The sequence below is a fragment of the Amblyomma mixtum genome, chromosome 1 (assembly GCF_055824585.1).
Source record: "Amblyomma mixtum isolate Tamu chromosome 1, ASM5582458v1, whole genome shotgun sequence".
Classification (NCBI taxonomy): domain Eukaryota; kingdom Metazoa; phylum Arthropoda; class Arachnida; order Ixodida; family Ixodidae; genus Amblyomma; species Amblyomma mixtum.
In genome coordinates, this window is record NC_143012.1 from 190,493,145 (window position 1) to 190,512,334 (window position 19,190).

Here is a 19,190-nt window from a genome sequence, read left to right on the forward strand (position 1 = left end):
GCCTTTCACTTTAGCGTCTCGTAGCCTGTGTCGCCTTGGGTCTTTGAACCCCATAAAACCAAACCAAAAGATTAAGATTGCCTTTTTAGAATGGCATAGCCAGGATATGCCTTGCATTGTAAAGCACATGTGTAGAGATGTAATGGGAATTTTTTTTTCAGTTCCTCTTATATTATTTTTTTCCTTTGTGCTGTACAGGTGAACATACCCGGATGATTTACTGCAGACAACAGGCCACAAGAATGCTTCTGAGGAAACTAGCCGGACTGTTACTTTCAACTTTTGTGTTACTGTGGTGCATTCTTATGGTGCATATATTGCATATTCCCAGCCTGGATAGCTTGGAAATAAACTAAATTTGTAAGTATATTGATTGTTTCATGTGTGAACTCTGTCTGGTGACCTTTTTCAATGATTGTGGGCAGTCTATAGATAATGGTCTACTAATAGTTTAGTAGACAGAGGTCTATAGACTGTCTATAGACAAAGGTCTATAGCACTGCCAGGCCACACACCTATGGAATGTCTATAGACAGTCTATAGACATGTCTACTCGACCAGTAGACTTTTGTCCTTAGACTGTCTATAGACAGTAATCTACAGGAAGTCGATGGCCATAAGTCTATAGGTCGTCTATAGTCCGTCTATAGACAAGTGTCTATAGACGGACTATAGACGACCTATAGGAAATGTATGACCATAAGTCTATAGATCGTCTATAGACTGTCTATAGACCTGTGTCTATAGACTTCCTATAGACCTATAGACTTTCAGTAGACATTTGTCTATAGACTGTCTATAGACAAAAGTCTACTAAAAGTGTATGGCCATAAATCTATAGACTGTCTATAGACCAGTCTACAGGATTTGTCTATAGACAGTCTATAGACTTCATAGACTAAAGTCTATAGACAGTCTATGGACTGTCTATAGAAATTTTTATAAGGGTGGACGCTGCGCCTGACGACTGCGTCGCTCCCGCGGCGGTGACACCCTCGCTACTTCTCAAGATGGCTTCTCAGGCCCCTCTCAGGGGCTACGACCCTTCCGAAATGGCCTGAACGACTGCTCCGGCTACCCAACCTGAAGCTCCTGCGGAACCTGCGCGCTTCGAGCACGAGGAGCTCTTTCAACTCGTCAACGGGCGCGGCTGAGCCGGCTCCAACAAGCAGGCTGCCACATCGCCGGCCTCCCAAGCTACGCAGCAAGGCCTCACGCACGGGCCTGCCTCATCACTTATAAAACAAGCTCAGTCGCGTCTGTGGAAGCCCCGTCCTATGCCACAGATGCATCCTGAAGATTACGTGGTCATCCTCAAGCCCAGGGTCACCGCCGACCTACGGAATACGTTCCGACGTGGTGAGTTGGGCAAAGCTCTAAACGCAGACCTCGGCATCTCTGCTGCTGAGAACATTCTCAACATCGTCCCCGCATGGGAGCAGAATCTTCTCGTTGTATGAGTACGGAATCCGCACCTCGCCGATCACCTGATCGGCGAAATCAGCTTGACCACAAGCAAAGGCACCCTGCCCGTACACGGGCATTTGAAACAAACTGGAGACGTATGCCGCGGCGTCATCGGAGGCATCGCCGACGACGAAACGAGCGCAACGCTCACCGCCCAAATTGTCTGGCGAGGCGGGCAGATGGCAAGCATTCGCCGCCTTGGAAAATCATCCATCGCGGTGATCACCTTTGTGGGAAAGGTGGTCCCGCGGTACGTCCACTACAACGGGGAACTTACCCCCGTCCGAGAATACAAGCGAACCGTGCCCGCCTGTGTAAAGTGTGGTACTGTGGGACACCGCACGGACACTTGCCCCACGCCGAATTCGTCTAAGTGTGGCCTTTGCGGCCAAAATGTGACTGTGACGCAGGATGGCCCTGCGCCACACGAGTGCAACCCGACATGTGCAATCTGTGGACTAGCCCACCCCACAGGCTCGAAAGATTGCACGGCAAAATTCCGTCGACTTCATCTTGCCAGTGTCAAGCCCTCCCAACATGGACGATCCGAAAAGTCAGAGCCTGGAAACAGAAAAGATCCCTCCGCCGGCGGAGCAAATGGCGGCGTGGGACATGGCAATAACGCCACCAGCTCGCACGAGGGAAACGTCAACGCGGCCTCCTCATCTCCCGGAGTAAAGTCAACGGGAGAGAAGCGAAAGAAGAAAAACAAGAAGAAAAAGCAGGCACCGCCACCGCCCCCTAGCGAAGACAACGCCAAGCACTTTCCCGGCCTCAAATCAAGTGGCGTTGCCGGATCCCGGGCCCCGACGCAGCAACAACACACTCACGTGAGCAGCTGGGCAGGGGTTGCTTCCTCTCCTCCCTCCCCTCCCTCCCCCTCGCCCACTTCCCCCTCCTCGGCTTACGGCGTAGATGTCGAAAGCCGCAGACAAAATGAGCAGCTTACAGCACAGATCGGGCAAGTGCTCGCCAAAATTCAAAATTTGGAAGAAAAGCTAGCTGCCGCGACGGGTATCCCGAGTCCCGACGCCATGGAGAGTGAGCCCGAACTGCCGCCCGCGTTCGCGTCGGCAATGGCCGCGATGGAGGCGCGTCTCACCTCCCAGCTTCACAAAATGGTAGAAACGGCTATGAACTGCATGGAGTCCAAATGCTCGTCATCGGTCCATGCAGCCATAAGCCGCTGCATGAAATCGAAAACCACCCGAACCAGTCGGCGGTTCGAGGGGATCCGAGCCTTCAATACGCACAAGAAAATTATCTGCAATCCCAGAGACGCGGCATCCAAGGACTCCAACCCCGCACCCCCACCCAGTGCTAGCTGTAGGCCAGAGTCCAATCAGCCCCCGTCTCTCACCTCCAATCATAATGATGGCGGCACGGCCTAACAAGCGTTCCCCACCTCCGAAAACACACACGTTGGTAACCGTAACGCACTGGAATTGCAGAGGCTTCAAGGCTCGCCAGAAACGCGCGAACCTGCGCCTCTACCTAGAAACGTTCGAGGCTTTACCCGCCGCGGTCGCCCTCCAGGAGCCAGGAGCGTCGGCGAAATTGACTAACTACGTGACGTTCCAGCGAGACCCCTCGTCGTGTCTCCTCGTACACAAGTCGTACACAGCCACCGAAATCGGCCTCGATCTCAACATACCGTACTCGTACGCCATGGTAAGGATCCTTCCCCTTCGCCGATCGGATCCTCCCCTGCACGTACTTAATGTATACTGCTCCCCGAAACTGAAGCGAGTGACCTTCGCGGAACTCTTTAGCCGTGCACTTAGAGGCGGGTCGCGACCCCCTGCTGATTGTGGGCGACTTCAACGCCCCTAGCCAGCTATGGGGCTATCGTAAGGAGGAAGTGCGCGGACGCATGCTGGCTGAGTTGGCGTCCACACTGGGCCTCACCCTCCACACCGACCCGGCATTTCCTACTCGCGTAGGCAACTCTGTGACCCGAGACACATGCCCGGACCTCACCTTCACTCGCAACATAAGACACGCAGACTGGATCAACACCGAGGATACCCTCGGCAGCGACCACTGCATCATCAACACCACTGTTTATACACGCCCCCAAAAGCGCCCTACCACACTAGCACGCATCCCCAATTGGACCACCTTTCGCCAAAATTTCCCGTCCGACACCAACACGAACATCACAGAGCAGGGATACGCAAACTGGTCCCGGTCAGTCATATCGCACCTTCGCTCCCACGAGAAGCAGATACAGCTCACCGAGGTGGTCACGGACGTGGACAACCACCTCCTCCACCTTTGGGAAGCGCGCCGCGGCCTCACGCGCCGCTGGAAGCGCCAGAAACACAACAAGAACCTCAAAGCGCGCATTGCGGACCTTACCCGGCAGGCAGCAGAGTACGCGGCCCAACTCGCTGACTCAAACTGGGCAGACCGCTGCAACACGGCGGCGAGGCAGATGTCGAGCCGCAACACGTGGCGGCTCTTCCGAGCACTCAATAACCCAACACATACCCGCACAGAAACGCAGAAGCAACTACACAAAGCCATGCACTCATTCCAAGGAAACACAACGCAGTTGGCAGAGGCGCTCCGGGATCGCTACCTGCGCACAACTCAGTACGCCCGCAGATCGGCCTACTCCTACGCTGGCAGAGAAAACTCGGAGTTGGATAAGCCTTTCCAGCTTCACGATCTGCGGGCGGGTCTGGCCAAAATGAAGAGGGGCACCACGCCGGGCCGGGACAAGGTCACCGTCAAACTTTTGGCAAACCTTCCTGATTCAGAGTACCAGTGCCTTCTAGAATACATCAATGCGACATGGACGGGGGAAACCCCGCTCCCCATTGACTGGAAAACGGCCCTTGTCGCCTTCATCCGGAAGGCCGGAAAACCGATCGACACGGACAACCTCCGCCCCATCTCTCTCACCTCGTGTGTGGGCAAATTGATGGAGATGATGGTGCGGGATCGGCTGTCCGAGTACCTCGAACAACACAACACATTCGCGGACACAATGTTCGGATTTCGCCCACATATATCCGCACAGGATGTCCTGCTCCAACTCGACCGCGAAATATTGAACCCCATTACACACCCCCAAAACGACAAAATAGTCCTTGCGCTCGACCTGAAAGGAGCGCTCGATAACGTAACTCACGAGATCATACTCACACATTTCAGTCAAACTCACTGCGGCACCAATAACTTCAATTGCGTTAAACAATTTCTCACGGACAGACTGTCCTACATCAGAATACAGGACGAAGAGCACAGAAGTAAAGTTTCACAGGTACTTTTTCTTCCTTGCACCAGAGGTGCCCCGCCAGAGACGGTTTGTTCCAACTGGAAGGCTGAAGCTTCTTTCTTCGCACCAGGGGTGCCCCGTCAGAGACGGTCTCGTGATGAGTTGAGACGCAGGGGTAAGGCGAATACTTGAAAGATTTATATACAGCTATTTACATTGCATATACAAGTTAGATACAACGGCAAAGAGACAAACAACCAAATAGCGGAACTGGCTAACACTAGGGGAGGCCCCTACTCGGCGTGGCTGAAGATGTATAGCATCTCACCTTAGCGCAGAACCCCGCTTCCGGCTCCGGGGTCCGGTTTTAAAGACCTAAAGGCCCGGCCCACATTTCGTAGCAACCAATCATGTTACACTCCTCACATGATTGGTTTACCGAGAGCATGGCCAGCCCTCCAGCTTCCATAGGGCAAAACGCCCTTCCCATTGCACAATAAAAGTGAAAAACAACGACAAATACACTTTCGCGCCAGCACGTGCGCGAAACCGTACCGCGGGGCGGGGGACACCCGTAGTTCCCGGCGCGTTCGCGAGCGGCCGCGTTCCAAGGAAGGAGACGCTTCGCTTTGAGCGCTCCCAGCCGCGTTCAGATGACCCCGCGTACACTAACGATCCCTTACACGCCCTTCCCAAGATTCTACAAAGGGCTCAAATGCCACTTTTAGAATTATAACAAAGGGATCGGTACGGGTCACAAAACCACTCTGTGGGTGACATGACGCAGCTACACCAGCACTGGCACCAACAAAACCAAAAACGCTTTCGCCTCTACGCACTTTAGACAGTCAAAGTGCCCCCTAAATTTTTGCGTGTGTGCAGCACCAAGCAGGTATTTTATTTGTTTATCTCAAGTGGACATCGCATCTTTCATGTGCAAGGCTTAGCTTAGGTTAAGCCTAGTCAGATGCGAAGCATATTGTCGCCGAGTTCCATATCAAGCACGCCGCTTGGCTAGACGTTCTTCACGCTTTTCATCAGTCTCTGTAGCACGTCGCAACTTTTGCTTCTCATTCCAACGAGCAGCTCTGTCTCCAGGAGGCATCTCTATCCCGTGTACGCCTAGCAGAGGCAGGCGCACCCCCTTGTATACCGCCGCTCCAGCATCACGTGTTCACTACAGCGCACCTAGCGGCAGAAGCAGGAAACACATTGGTCGCGACGCCTCGCGCGACGGCGCGAGCTGGGGCCCCGTTTCTCCTATGTCGTTACGTCACGAATCACGTGGTCCTCCTTGGTCGCGACGCCTCGCGCGACGGCGCGAGCTGGGCCCCCGTTTCTCATCTGCTGTGACGTCACGCACCACGTGGTCATCCTTGGTCACGACGCCTCGCGCGACGGCGTGAGTTGGGCCCCCGTTTTTCATCTGCTCTGACGTCACGCATCACGTGGTATGACATGGAGGTCACGAAAGGTCAATGGTAACGACACCACCGTGCTCGAGGAGCTGGGTTGGGCTATTTTAGTATGCTTCGCATAAAACAATAAATGCACACGGGCACGAACACAACATTACGCAAAATGCACACTCAAATACGCACACTGGCATGCCTGCCGTGCGCCGTAACACGGAGTCCAAATTGGGCTGTACGCAGTTCACCAGCATGCACACCCGTGTCCTGCTCGGCACACACACACACACACAGGCACTGTCAACCGGGACGTTTAGTAGCACTCGCACGACGTCCGTAAGTGGCCACGTGAGCCTCCTTAGTCGCACCGAGCGTCCCTGTGTGCGTTTCGAGCCAACACGTGTCTCGATCGACACGACTAACGCCTAATGTCCGCTACGCTCATTAGACTGATGCCACAGCGGGGCAAGAAATCAACAGCTGGTGTCCTCCAGGATCAAAAACGTCATGATCCTCGATAGGTCCAAATCTTTGACCATGCGACGCCCCTAAGGGCACGCTCTCGTCGGCGCGCCCGTACAGACTGCGTGCTGCGTAAGGAACATATCTCTTGCCTAGTTCAACCGTAACAGTGCGGCCGGCCTTGCTAATCATAATTTGGCGTACCGCATCACGAGCACCGAAAAATTCATGGCGCTGGGAGTCCACAACCCGCTGGACGAAATAGCCGAAGCACAGAGAACGGCGCAACTCGAGCGTCTCTCCGAAACGAGAACCGGAAGACAGATACTGCGGGACCTTGGCCTCGAACCGAGGGAAGGCAAGCAGCAGAAAGACGTACCTATACCAGATAGCATCAACAGAAAGCTCAGGGTCTTCCCGATCCCGAAGAACGTGAACCCCGAGCACAACAGGGAGCGGAGGTTGGCGAAGGCCAGGGCTCTCGTGGACCTACACGCCAGAGAAGAAGGCGCCGCCTACGTGGACGCGGCTGAGTATCAAGGGAGCACCGACGCCTACGCGGCGGTTGTTGTCGGGGCATCGACGGGTGCAACGAAGACCGCGGTGAGCGTCCGGACTCGAGAAGCGGACCGGGCGGAGGAGGTGGCCATCGCCTTGGCCGTTTCCGACCCCGGATGTACTACAGTGTTGTGTGACTCTAGAACGGCAGTGAAGAACTACGCCAAGGGTAGGGTATGTAGTGAGGCCGCGCGCATACTGCGCAAGGCCGAAGACATCGGACGCAACAGTCCTGTGGTGATCAAGTGGTTTCCGGCCCACATGGGCAGTGACGTGTCGGAACGCGGAAACGTGAACCACAACGAGACGGCCAACTCGGCCGCGCGAGGACTAACCAACCGCGCGGCTGAAAGCACGGCCGACTCGGAGTCCTGGTCACGGCGCAGTGCCAAGGACAAGATGACCACCTTCAACGAAATATTGAAATGGTACAGACTGAACAGACAGACTATGCCGCCACCTCACCCGGGGCTTACCCGGAAGGAGGCAGTGTTCTATAGACAGTTACAGACGGGGTCCCTGCTCACCCCGGTGCTAGCTAAGCACGTGTGTCCGAGTGTGCACGCGAGCGACGTATGCAGACTGTGCGCGAAGGAGAGAGCCACCGCGGCTCACATCCTTTGGGACTGTAGCGTAAATCCGCGCGAAGCCAGCGAGAAGACGACGATCCCGCCGCACCTAGAGGCTGCAACGAGGAGCTGTGATCAAAAGACACAACTCAAGGCCGTCCAGCAGGTCTCGGCAGCTCTCGAGAGGCAGCGACCGAGCGAAACCGAGGAGAAGGGGGCGGCGCCCCCAGGAAGGGGGCGGCGGCCCTCTCGAACCCGCGGAAGTAGCGAGGGACGTAACAAGACCTCAAGGAGCACAACGCACGAGATTGACGTAGTGGCCGCGTCGCGGTAAAAGCTTGTCGTCCCTGCTTGGAGGGAGCCTAACCGACTCTGCAGGCTTTCTAAATAAAAGTTGTTCTCTCTTTCTCTCCGCAGCACGGAACGTACTGTTCCACGCGCCGACATTCGCTGTGAAGGCTATGCGCCTGTCTCCTGGTACTTTGGAGCGTTTGGAGCTACTTGCACCGTTCCTGCACGGGCAAACATTTAAATCGCCGCTCCCTGCTTGATAGACGCTGGCCGGCTTCGTGGCATCGTCTGCTGCACGAGCTGACTCGCCGTCGCTTGACCCGAGCTTGCTTTGCGGCAAGTCGCCACTCATTTCCGGGTACTCAAATGACCTGGCCGGACACACATCAGGTGCGTTCCACAACTGTGCGGCGCTCTGCCCGGTCGGCCCAGCAGGCCCACCTCCGCTCTTTGCCTCGGATGAAGGGCTCTTGCTACCAGAAACGCTACGGGGCACTTCATGCCCTATGGAGGACACCGTGTGTGTTTGCAGCAACGCCAGATTTTCATCTATCACTAGCTCCGTGTCGGAGGTCACAATCTTATTCATAGAGCCTGCGGGAATTCCACCGCTGTCCTGTTTGTTATCGGACACCTTGGTCTCGATTGGCCCTAGATCATGAGAATTGGGCTGCTCCTGTTCTTTGCTAGCCGCCCGCGGTGGCGGAAAAGCTGTAATATTTCCGTGTCTTTCAGGAATCCTGTTTTCAATTCCTGAACCTTTTGCGGCTTTTCCTAACAAAGTTGCGTTCCCGCATACCGGCTGTTTGCTTTCAGCTTCCTCACTGCTGTTTCCCTGACCTGTGCATGACAAGCATAATCCTTTGTCTTCCAGCACAGGCGGCCTCACCTCGGACTCAGAGCAGTTCTCCCTGGCTAGTTCACTAGCTTTCCTAGACTCCTTCAACTCAGCGAGCTCCAGCGCTAGCTGCTGGCGCTTTGCTTCTAATTCCTCCAAGACGCACTTAACATCCTGAGGTTTCTCCTCGCACAGCGGCGCCTTTCCTCCATTCACTTTCGCAAGTTCAGCCTCAAAGTACGCTAAGCGCGCCTTCGCTAATTCCACTTGGTACCTCACATCGAGTGAGGGCCGGCCTGGATAACCCTCCATACCGCCGTATGTACCCCTCAACTGTCCTACCGGCTCGAACACACGCACAGGGACGTGAGCAATGCGACCAAGGAAACTCAAGGTTTCGATGCGTCGATCCGCATTACCAGCTTCCTGGTGTCGGAGTACACCGCCACTTTCACCTCACGCTGCGATGAGCTGTCGCACGCCGCTGGTCCTGTGCCCGCTGTCGTCACTTGCTGCGACCCGCCGGTCACCGTCGAGTTCTCGACGCGCTCCTTCCTTGACCGGACGCAGTCCCGCGTCGCTGGACTACTGCCGTGGTCCTTACGTCCTTGCCGCCGTCTCTCCGCAGGTCCTTTCTCGAACGCTGCTGTTGCCTGATCGTCACCTTTCTCCCTGTCTTCAATCTTCTTCCTGCACCGTCTTCCGATGGCCGCAGGATCCTGTCGACTGCGCCAGTAAATTTTCACAGGTTCTTCTTTATCTTCCTCGCACCAGAGGTGCCCCGCCAGAGACGGTTTGTTCCAACTGGAAGACTGAAGCTTCTTTCTTCGCACCAGGGGTGCCCCGTCAGAGACGGTCTCGTGATGAGTTGAGACGCAGGGGTAAGGCGAATACTTGAAAGATTTATATACAGCTATTTACATTGCATATACAAGTTAGATACAACGGCAAAGAGACAAACAACCAAAAGGCGGAACTGGCTAACACTAGGGGAGGCCCCTACTCGGCGTGGCCGAAGATGCATAGCATCTCACCTTAGCGCAGAACCCCGCTTCCGGCTTCGGGGTCCGGTTTTAAAGACCTAAAGGCCCGGCCCACATTTCGTAGCAACCAATCATGTTACACTCCTCACATGATTGGTTTACCGAGAGCATGGCCAGCCCTCCAGCTTCCGTAGGGCAAAACGCCCTTCCCATTGCACAATAAATGTGAAAAACAAAGACAAACACACTTTCGCACCAGCACGTGCGCGAAACGGTACCGCGGGGCGGGGGACACCCGTAGCTCCCGGCGCGTTCGCGAGCGGCCGCGTTCCAAGGAAGGAGACGCTTCGCTTTGAGCGCTCCCAGCCGCGTTCCGATGGCCCCGCGTACACTAACGATCCCTTACAACGGACCTTTCCTGCTCGGCACGATTGGGACTCCAGAAGGCGCGGTGCTTTCCCCTCTGCTATTCAACATTGCCATGATGCGCCTACCCGCCCTACTGGGTGCGGTCGAAGGGGTCCAGCACGCGCTGTACGCCGACGACATCACCATCTGGGCTACGCAAGGGCGCCTGGGGGATATGGAGACCAGCCTGCAAACGGCCGCCAGCATAGTGGACCGCTATGCTCGAGACTGTGGTCTGCAATGCTCCCCGCAGAAATCGGAATTCCATTAGCGTCCCTCGCGCACATGCTCGACCCAAATCAATCTCTCGTTGCAAAGCGGTCCCATTAGCGAATCTAAAGAAATCAGAGTCCTCGGACTTTTCATACACAACCAGCGACGCTGCGACACAACAGTCGCCAAGCTCCGGCAGGTGGGAGACCAGGTGGGCCGCATGGTCCGCCGGGTTTCCAACAAGCGCGGTGGGTTACGATGCAAAGACGCCTTGCGGCTGCCGAACGCATTCGTGACCAGTCGAATCTTGCATTCGACTCCCTATCTCCACCTGCGGAAACAGGAGGAGGATGCCCTCGAGGTCATCCTCCGCAAAATCATGAAACGAGCGCTGGACCTCCCGGTCTCTAACTCTACCAGCCGCCTTTTGGCACTGGGGATGGTTAACACTTTTAGGGAGCTTCGGGAGGCCCACCTCAACAACCAGTACACTCGTCGCACAAAGACAGGGTCGGGTCGCCGCCTTTTAGCCCGACTTCACATCCAGCACACTCATTCACAGAGGAGAGATGCCGCCTTCCCGTACACTGGAGACGCGCCCTCCACGTGCGGCCTCTCCCCACCAATATGTCCAAAGAGGATCATAATGGCAGGCGCCTGGCGCAGGCGGAAGCCTTGGACCGCCATTTTCGGAGCAAACCAGGAGTCTTCTACGTGGACGCGTCTGGCCCGGACCCCAGGGTATGGTACACGGCCGCGGTCGTCCACGAGGGTAAAACAGTAGACGCCCTTACTTTCAAGGCCCAGTCAGCAATTCACGCGGAAGAGGTTGCCATCGCTTTGGCAGCTTCTCACACCTCCTCCAAATACATAATCACCGACTCGCGAGGGGCTTGCCGTAACGTCACGCAAGGGTGGGTTACTCCCCTAGCTTATCGCATTTACCAAAATTGTAGCCGAGACTCGGATCCCGCGCACCGATCTCTCGTTTGGGCTCCAGGTCACCAAGGCGTCCACGGAAATTAGGCAGCCGACGCCGCCACCCGCGCGCTCTCTCTCCGGGCATTTGCCACGGGACCCGACGCCGACCAGGACACTGATTTCAATCCGATTTATACTTTTAAAGAAATATGCGAGTATTACAAATCCACGCACCAAACTCTTCCCACCCCGTGCAAAGGGCTGGGGAAGGTCAACGAGCGCGTACTCCTGCGCCTGCTCACCAACGCGATGTTCTGCCCGGCAACTCTACAACATTTCGATCCTCAATTCGACGGGCGGTGCTCACACTGTGGGGAGGTGTCTGACACTTACTACATGGTGTGGGCCTGCCAGCAGAACCCATCCCTACCCCCTATCCCAAACCCCACCCGAGAGGACTGGGAGGCGACCATGTCCGGTTGCTTCACCCTCGAGGCCCAAAGGGCCTTAACGCAGCGCGCCCGCGCTGCGGCAAACGCCAATGGGGTACCTGACTAGGCATCCCACCTAGTGGTTGTAAGGGCGTGACCCTTCAAGTCACGACCCACAACACCTCTCCCTATGATTTAATAAATCTCTTCACCACCACCACCACCCACCAGCTTTTTTTTTCTTCACCATGGTATTTATTACAGTGATGTAATGTTCTATGTACATGAACTATATACAAGCCATTATGAAAACAGTGGCAAACAATACATATTGAAAAGACCATGCGCTAGAAAAGGGGCAATGCAGAGCACATCATTAATAGTGAGTGCCACTCCGCTTCGTACTCAGTCTGGGCATACACGTCTCTTAGATGAACAACCATTCGACTGAAGTGATCCTTTGTAGACACAACAGGTTCACAGCGTCTGTCCATCACGCGGGTTTTCCAGAGGCTGTGCAGTCCAGTCAGAAAGAACATGTTCAGGGGTTCATCAACAAATGGCAGCGCAGTGAGATAGCGAACAGAATGGGCAGTCAGATGAATTCTTTTTTAAATGTGCGTTGCAGGATATCCCAGAAGAGTACTGCATCTTTGCAACTGATGAAACAATGCTCAATTTTTTCTGGTTCATCACAAAGGCGGCAATTAACGGTAGAAACAATAATTCCCTTTTTCTCTAACCATGTTCTAACGGGCAACGTACCGGTGTGTAACTTAAAGAAAAAGGTCTTTGTACACGCCGAGACTGGCATCTTACGTACTCTTTTGAGTACGTCATGCCCCGGTAAACCAAAATACAGAGAGCGGTACATGGGCGAAGGGAAGAGCATACTAATCAAACCCTTATACAACTTTTTCCTCGACACTAAAAAAAGGAACTCAGGAGAAAAACGAACAAGTAGGAAACGGACAGCCAAATACACCTCTTGCATTATGCCCCACAAACACGGACAGCCACAAACATTGGAAGACACAATGAGGTTGGGTAAAACATGAACTAAATTTGTTTGCAGGAATGAACGTACTATTGGGTGTGTAGTGTCACGGAAAAACATGAAACATCACACTATCTGTCGGACATACAGGTGAACTAGACCAAGGCCACCAGCGCTTACAGGCCGAAAAAGGTTATCACGCCTCATGGATTCAAAAGACTAATCCCACACAAAAGTATCGAAAAGCCTGTGAAAACGCTGGATAGGAAGTCTTGCGCAATGAATAATTTGCAGTACATAATATATTTTAGTGGCTAGAAACAGATTACAGGCGGTCGCCCTGCCAAAAATTGAGAGGCCATGGGGGACAAACGTTTGAGCATAGCGCTGAAGAGTTGACACGCGGTCTTTCCAATAATGTGCGCTATGCTTATAGGCACTCAAAGGGACGCCAAGGTACGGTACTTTGGTGGCCTGCATGTCCATGTTATACCAGAATATTCAGCAGGTGTCGAACCCTAGCTACCAATCCAAAGACCGCAACTCTTAGAGCGATTAATCCGACTTCCTGACACCGAACCAAAGTCCTCCGCTAAACGAATAACCTCATCGATGCTTGGCTTATCAGTACAAAAAAACGCAAGGTCATCTGCATGAACCAATACCTTCAGTTCGTGGCCCATTATTGGGAATCCACTGACAGCTCTACTGTTTATAACACTTATGCAAAGTGGCTCCAAGTATAATGCGAACAGGAGCGGAGACAGTGGGCACCCTTGTTTCACCGAAGACTGCATTGGGACTGGTTGCGAGAGACAGCCATTAACAATCAAGCGCGTGGTACAGGATTTGTAACAAAGGCGTATGCCAGTAGAAAGTATTGACCTGAGATTGACGTGATTTAAAAGTGCAAAAAGAAATGAACGGCACAATCGATCAAATGCCTTTGCCAGGTCAATTTGCAACATTGCTAATTGTTCTTGAGCGTCACTGCAATACTGCAACACCGTACGCTCTACATGTCGGTTCGATTGTATTGATCGTCCCCGCAAGCCACATGTTTGATGAGGCCCAATCAAAGTAGACATTGCAATCTGCAGCCGATTTGACAGTACTTTAGCAAAAATCTTATAATCTACATTAGAAAGCGCGATTGGTCTGTAGCCATCTACAAATCGAAGTTTTTCCTTATCCTCGGTTTTTGGTATAAAGAAAAAAAATGTCTAAAGTGGGTAGAGAAGCGTTTTCCGCACCACCTTCGCTGTTTCTGTGGCACTGGTGGCGTCACATGTAATTGAGTACTAATTACTAAGTGATGACAAATCACTAATTAATGGTTAATTACTGATTAATGCCTGGATACTAATTAACTGCTAATTAATGACGCTTAAGCTTCTCCTTTAGGAGTCGAACGCGACAGCGCGTTGTAGCACTGCCAGGGAGTCCACGGAACGCCACCACCCGTTCGGCGCGATGCCTTGCCCTTTGAACGCAATGCTTTTTGAGGAAAAGAAATGGCGCAGTAATTCTCTGTCATCTCGGTGGACACCTGAACCGCACCGTAGAGGAAGGGAGGAAGCGGGAGTGAAAGAAGATAGATAAAGAGGAGCCGTAATGAAGAAAATGAAAATTGTATTTGAGGAAAGGAAATTACGCAGTAAGTGTGTCACAAAATTCAGGGGGCACTTTTCTGACCTAAAGTGTGCTCACTGATGTGTGGTTAAGATGTTAAGCTTCGCCCCTAAGAGTGGAACGCGACAGCATCTAGCAACGCTGCCAAGCAGTCCATAGAACGCCATCGCCCATTCGGTTCTACGCCTCGCTCGTCGGTAAATTGGTTTTTGAGGAAACGAAATGTATCTGTCTCTCATTTGTCGGTGGACATCTAAACCTCGCCGGAATGGAATGGAGGTGGATGAGAGTGAGTGAAGACACCGTATTCACTAGACGCGCCTTTGTTCATTCCAAACCATCGAGCTGGAATGGCGGAGTGGATAGCATGCTCGTCTCTCACGCCGAAGACCGGGGTTCGATTCCTGAGCTCGACCAATTTGTTAATCGATTTTATTTATTTATATGGCCTGACAAGTAAAGCTAATTAGGCTAATTGGGTAATTAAGCAATTAACTAAGCTCAGTCCCACCTAATTGGAGCATCACTATACGATCCCTTCAATTGGTTGCATGGTTACTAGCCAAAGTACAATTGGCCCCGTTTGAAATTCGCGCACTGCGACGTCACGACCGTTTCCACCAATTGAAAAGCGTGACATTTTCTGTCGACAACTGCTGCTTACAACGATGAGACATTAAAGGCTTCCGCCTTAATATGACAATATGATGGTTTGGAATGAACAAAGGCGCGTCTAGTGAATACGGTGTCTTCGCTCACTCCCATCCTCCTTCCTTCCCTTCCGGAGAGGTTGTGTCCACCGAGATATGAGAGAGATACATTTCCTTTCCTCAAAAATCAATTTACCGACGAGCGAGGCGTAGAACCGAATAGGCAATGGCGTTCTACGGACTCCCTGGCAGCGTTGCAAGATGCTGTCGCGTTCCTCTCTTAGAGGCGAAGCTTAACATCTTAACCACACATCAGTGACCACACTTTAGGTAAAAAAAGTGCCCCTTGAATTTTGACGGGAGTTCACCGAGATATGTGAGACATTTACTGCGTAATTTCCTTTCCTCAAATACAATTTCATTTCCTTCATTACGGGCCCTCTTTGTCTTCTTTCACTCCCACTTCCTCCCTTCCTCTACGGTGCGGTTCAGGTGTCCACCGAGAAGACACAGAATTACTGCGCGATTTCCTTTCAGTTCAAAGGGCAAGGCATCGCGCCGAACGGGTGGTGGCGTTCCGTGGACTCCCTGGCAGCGCTACAGCACGCTGTCGCGTTCCACTCCTAAAGGCGTAGCTTAAGCGTCATTAATTAGCAGTTAATTAGTATTTAGGCATTAATCAGTAATTAACCATTAATTAGTGATTTGTCTTCACTTAGTAATTGGTACTAAATTATATGTGACGCCACCAGTGCCACAGAAGCAGCGAAATTGGTAAGGAAAACGCTTTCGCCTCTACGCTCTTTAGACAGTCAAAGTGCCCCCTGAATTTTTTGTCCAAGAGGTTGAGCGTGCTTACCTGCTTGCAGGACGCCAGCCAGTCCTCGACATCATTGTCGCCGGTGCCGCTGAAGACAGCTGGGCCCCGATGCCGAGGCATGGCAGTGAAGATTACAGCTGCTGGCGGCACCGATGGCGGCGGCGGTGGCAACGGTGCTGTGTCTCTCGACATTTTCGTGGTAACGGTGCCGCGTCTCAGCTCCAGGACGGGATTAGAGTCCGCCTCGACCACTTGCAATGTGTTTTTTGCGGGCGCAAAGCACAGCACGACACAAAGCACTAAGTGCAGAAAGGTGTTCCCGACAGCAAGCGGTTCCACCAGCACCAACACGAAGCATGCGCTCGCTGAGAGCAGTCCCGCTGCCGCGCGGGCACTTCTTCGTCATTACAATATATATATATATATATATATATATATATATACGATGACGTTCTACATCATTTCAGCAGTAACTCAGGACGTGCTACTACTTCCGGGGCTTACGAACGTGGGTGGCACTGATGTACACTCTGAGGGTTAGGTTATTTGTAACATAAATACCCTCGAGAAAAGAAGAGTTGACAGCCGTCGCCGTAGCTCAGAAAACAATATACGTTCCTTTTCTACATTTGGTGCATACACACACATAACTCGAAAAGGCGCACCGCAACACAAAAAATCGGCGACCAGGAGACGACCGCTTTCACACGAAAAGAGCGATTGCATTGTTACGCCTTTGTTGTTCCTAATAAAGAGAATACAGCCGCCTCACGCACCGACAGAATGACACACACACACATCAAAGATCGTACAAAAGGTAGAAACCATACTTTCAGTCGCTTCTTGGCTTTCAAGTTTTGTTTCCTGGATTCCAACTACGTGAAGGTCGTTCTCAAGAAGACGCGGACTTAGCTGACATTGCCGCCTTTTCGCTCCGAGGCCTCTAACGTTTAAAGTGGCTACACGTAGCTGAGTCGTTTTTAAAATGTGAAAAGATTGTTATGTTCTTGGGTGACATGAACTGTGTTTGTGAGACAGTCGACCGGGCCAAGCCTTCGCCCGTACGTGATAAGAGTGCTGAATTCTTGCATGCTCTGGTCAGTGAATACTGTTTAGAGGATATAGGAAGTGTTTATATGACTGGGACGCGACCGCAATACACGCACTTTCAGGGAGACAGCCATGCTCGACTGGACCGTTTATATGTGTCGTCAGACTTTGTTCCTTTGTGTACCTCGTACGAAGTCAAACCGGTTCCTTTTAGCGACCATTGTTTAGTGGCTGCAAACTTTGACAGGGTACGCTTTAAAAAGCCGTTTAATTGGGTTTTATGGAAACTCAATGTAAAGTTATTGGAGCAAGAACGCTTTGTCAGTAAAGTAGGAATAGAGCTCGAAAAGCTTCTCATGGACCAACCGTCAAGTTACGCTGTTCAGTGGGAAGAATTTAAGCAGTTCGACAAAATGAGGGCAATTGAAACAAGCAGTGTTATAAGATTTGAAGAAAAGCAGAAGGAAATCCAGCTGCGTGAGCAGCTTGCGCTGCTCATTAATGTCGAAAGCACTCAGCCAGGAACGTGTTTAATGAAATAAGAAATACAAAAGCGCAGTTGGAAAATATAGACACAGATAAGTACAGAGCAGCGGTGGTGCGCGCACGCGCCGAGAAACTGTGGGCAGGGGAATCGCCAACAAAACGAGCATTAGGCGATGAAAAAAGATACGCTTGTCAAAAAAAAAATGGCTGAGGCTTAGCTTAGGCTAAGCCTAGTCAGATGCGAAGCATATTGTCGCCGAGTTGCATATCGAGCACGCCGCTTGGCTAGACGTTCTTCACGCTCTTCATCAGTCTCTGTAGCACGCCGCAACTTTTGCTTCTCATTCCAACGAGCAGCCCCGTCTCCAGGAGGCATCTCTATCCCGTGTACGCCTAGCAGAGGCAGGCGCACCCCCTTGTATACCGCCGCTCCAGCATCACGTGTTCACTACAGCGCACCTAGCGGCAGAAGCAGAAAACACATTGGTCGCGACGCCTCGATACCTCGCGCGACGGCGCGAGCTGGGGCCCCGTTTCTCGTATGTCGTTACGTCACGCATCACGTGGTCCTCCTTGGTCGCCACGCCTCGCGCGACGGCGCGAGCTGGGCGCCCGTTTCTCATCTGCTGTGACGTCACGCACCACGTGGTCATCCTTGGTCACGACGCCTCGCGCGACGGCGCGAGTTGGGCCCCCGTTTTTCATCTGCTGTGACGGCACGCATCACGTGGTATGACATGGAGGTCACGAAAGGTCAATGGTAACGACACCGCCGCGCTCGAGGAGCTGGGTTGGGCTATTTTATTATGCTTCGCATACAAGAAATACGCCAGATACAAAACGGTGACGAGGTATCGGCCGATAGCGTCATTATCAAGGGCGTAATCAGAGACCATTTCAGTGACTTGCTGGGTCACACGCGAAGGGCGGAGGGCAGTTTCCATAACGATTTCATACCGTTTATGCCAAGGCTCGACGATGAAGTCAGAATTCGTCTTGAACAGCCAATAACCGTTACAGAGCTAGAGGAAGCAATAGATCAACTGCCATTGGGTAAAGCGCCCGGTCTTGATGGTTTAGGAGCCGCCTTTTACAAATATTTCAAGTCAGAAATCGCCCTAATTCTGCTGAAAGTTGTTGTCGAAACGTACGAGAAAAAGCGTACGCCATTGTCATTCACAACATCGCACACCGTACTCATACCGAAGTTTGCTGAGCCAGAAAAACGTCTGTTGGCGGGGTCTTATCGCCCGATAAGCCTCACCAACGTAGATTATAAGATATTCATGAAGATTCTGGCAAAGCGAATTCAGGGCGTCATAACCATGCTAGTGGGGAGTCATCAAACTTACGGTATCAAGGGTCGAAGCATAGCCACTAATATACACATAGCGCGAAGTGTGCTTGAATGCTGCGATGCACTAGGCGACAGGGTGGCAATGATGCAGCTAGATCTCACAAAGGCCTTTGACCGCGTATCTCATGAGGTTCTGTTCAGCTTGCTAGATCAGGCTAATGTGTGCTGTGTAATAACGGAGGGCGTACGAATGGCGTACCGGAACTGCACAACGCGCGTCATTGTTAATGGGGAGCCGACTGAAAGCCTACACGTACGATGTTTAGTGAGGCAGGGATGTCCTTTGTCACCCCTCTTGTTCGCAATCTATCTTGAGCCCCTTTGTCTGGCTATACTAAACACTCAGTGTATAACTGGCTTCAGGTTACTGTCAGCGCATGTTAAAATCTTAGCTTGTGCTGACGATATCGCCGTGTTCT

General features: G+C 52.4%; 1 pseudogene; it reads right to left on the minus strand.

Moving 5' to 3' along the window:
- Positions 1-1,376: 1,376 nt before the first annotated feature.
- LOC149370311 (uncharacterized) overlaps positions 1,377-19,190 on the minus strand; it is a 28,352-nt pseudogene continuing 10,538 nt past the window's right edge.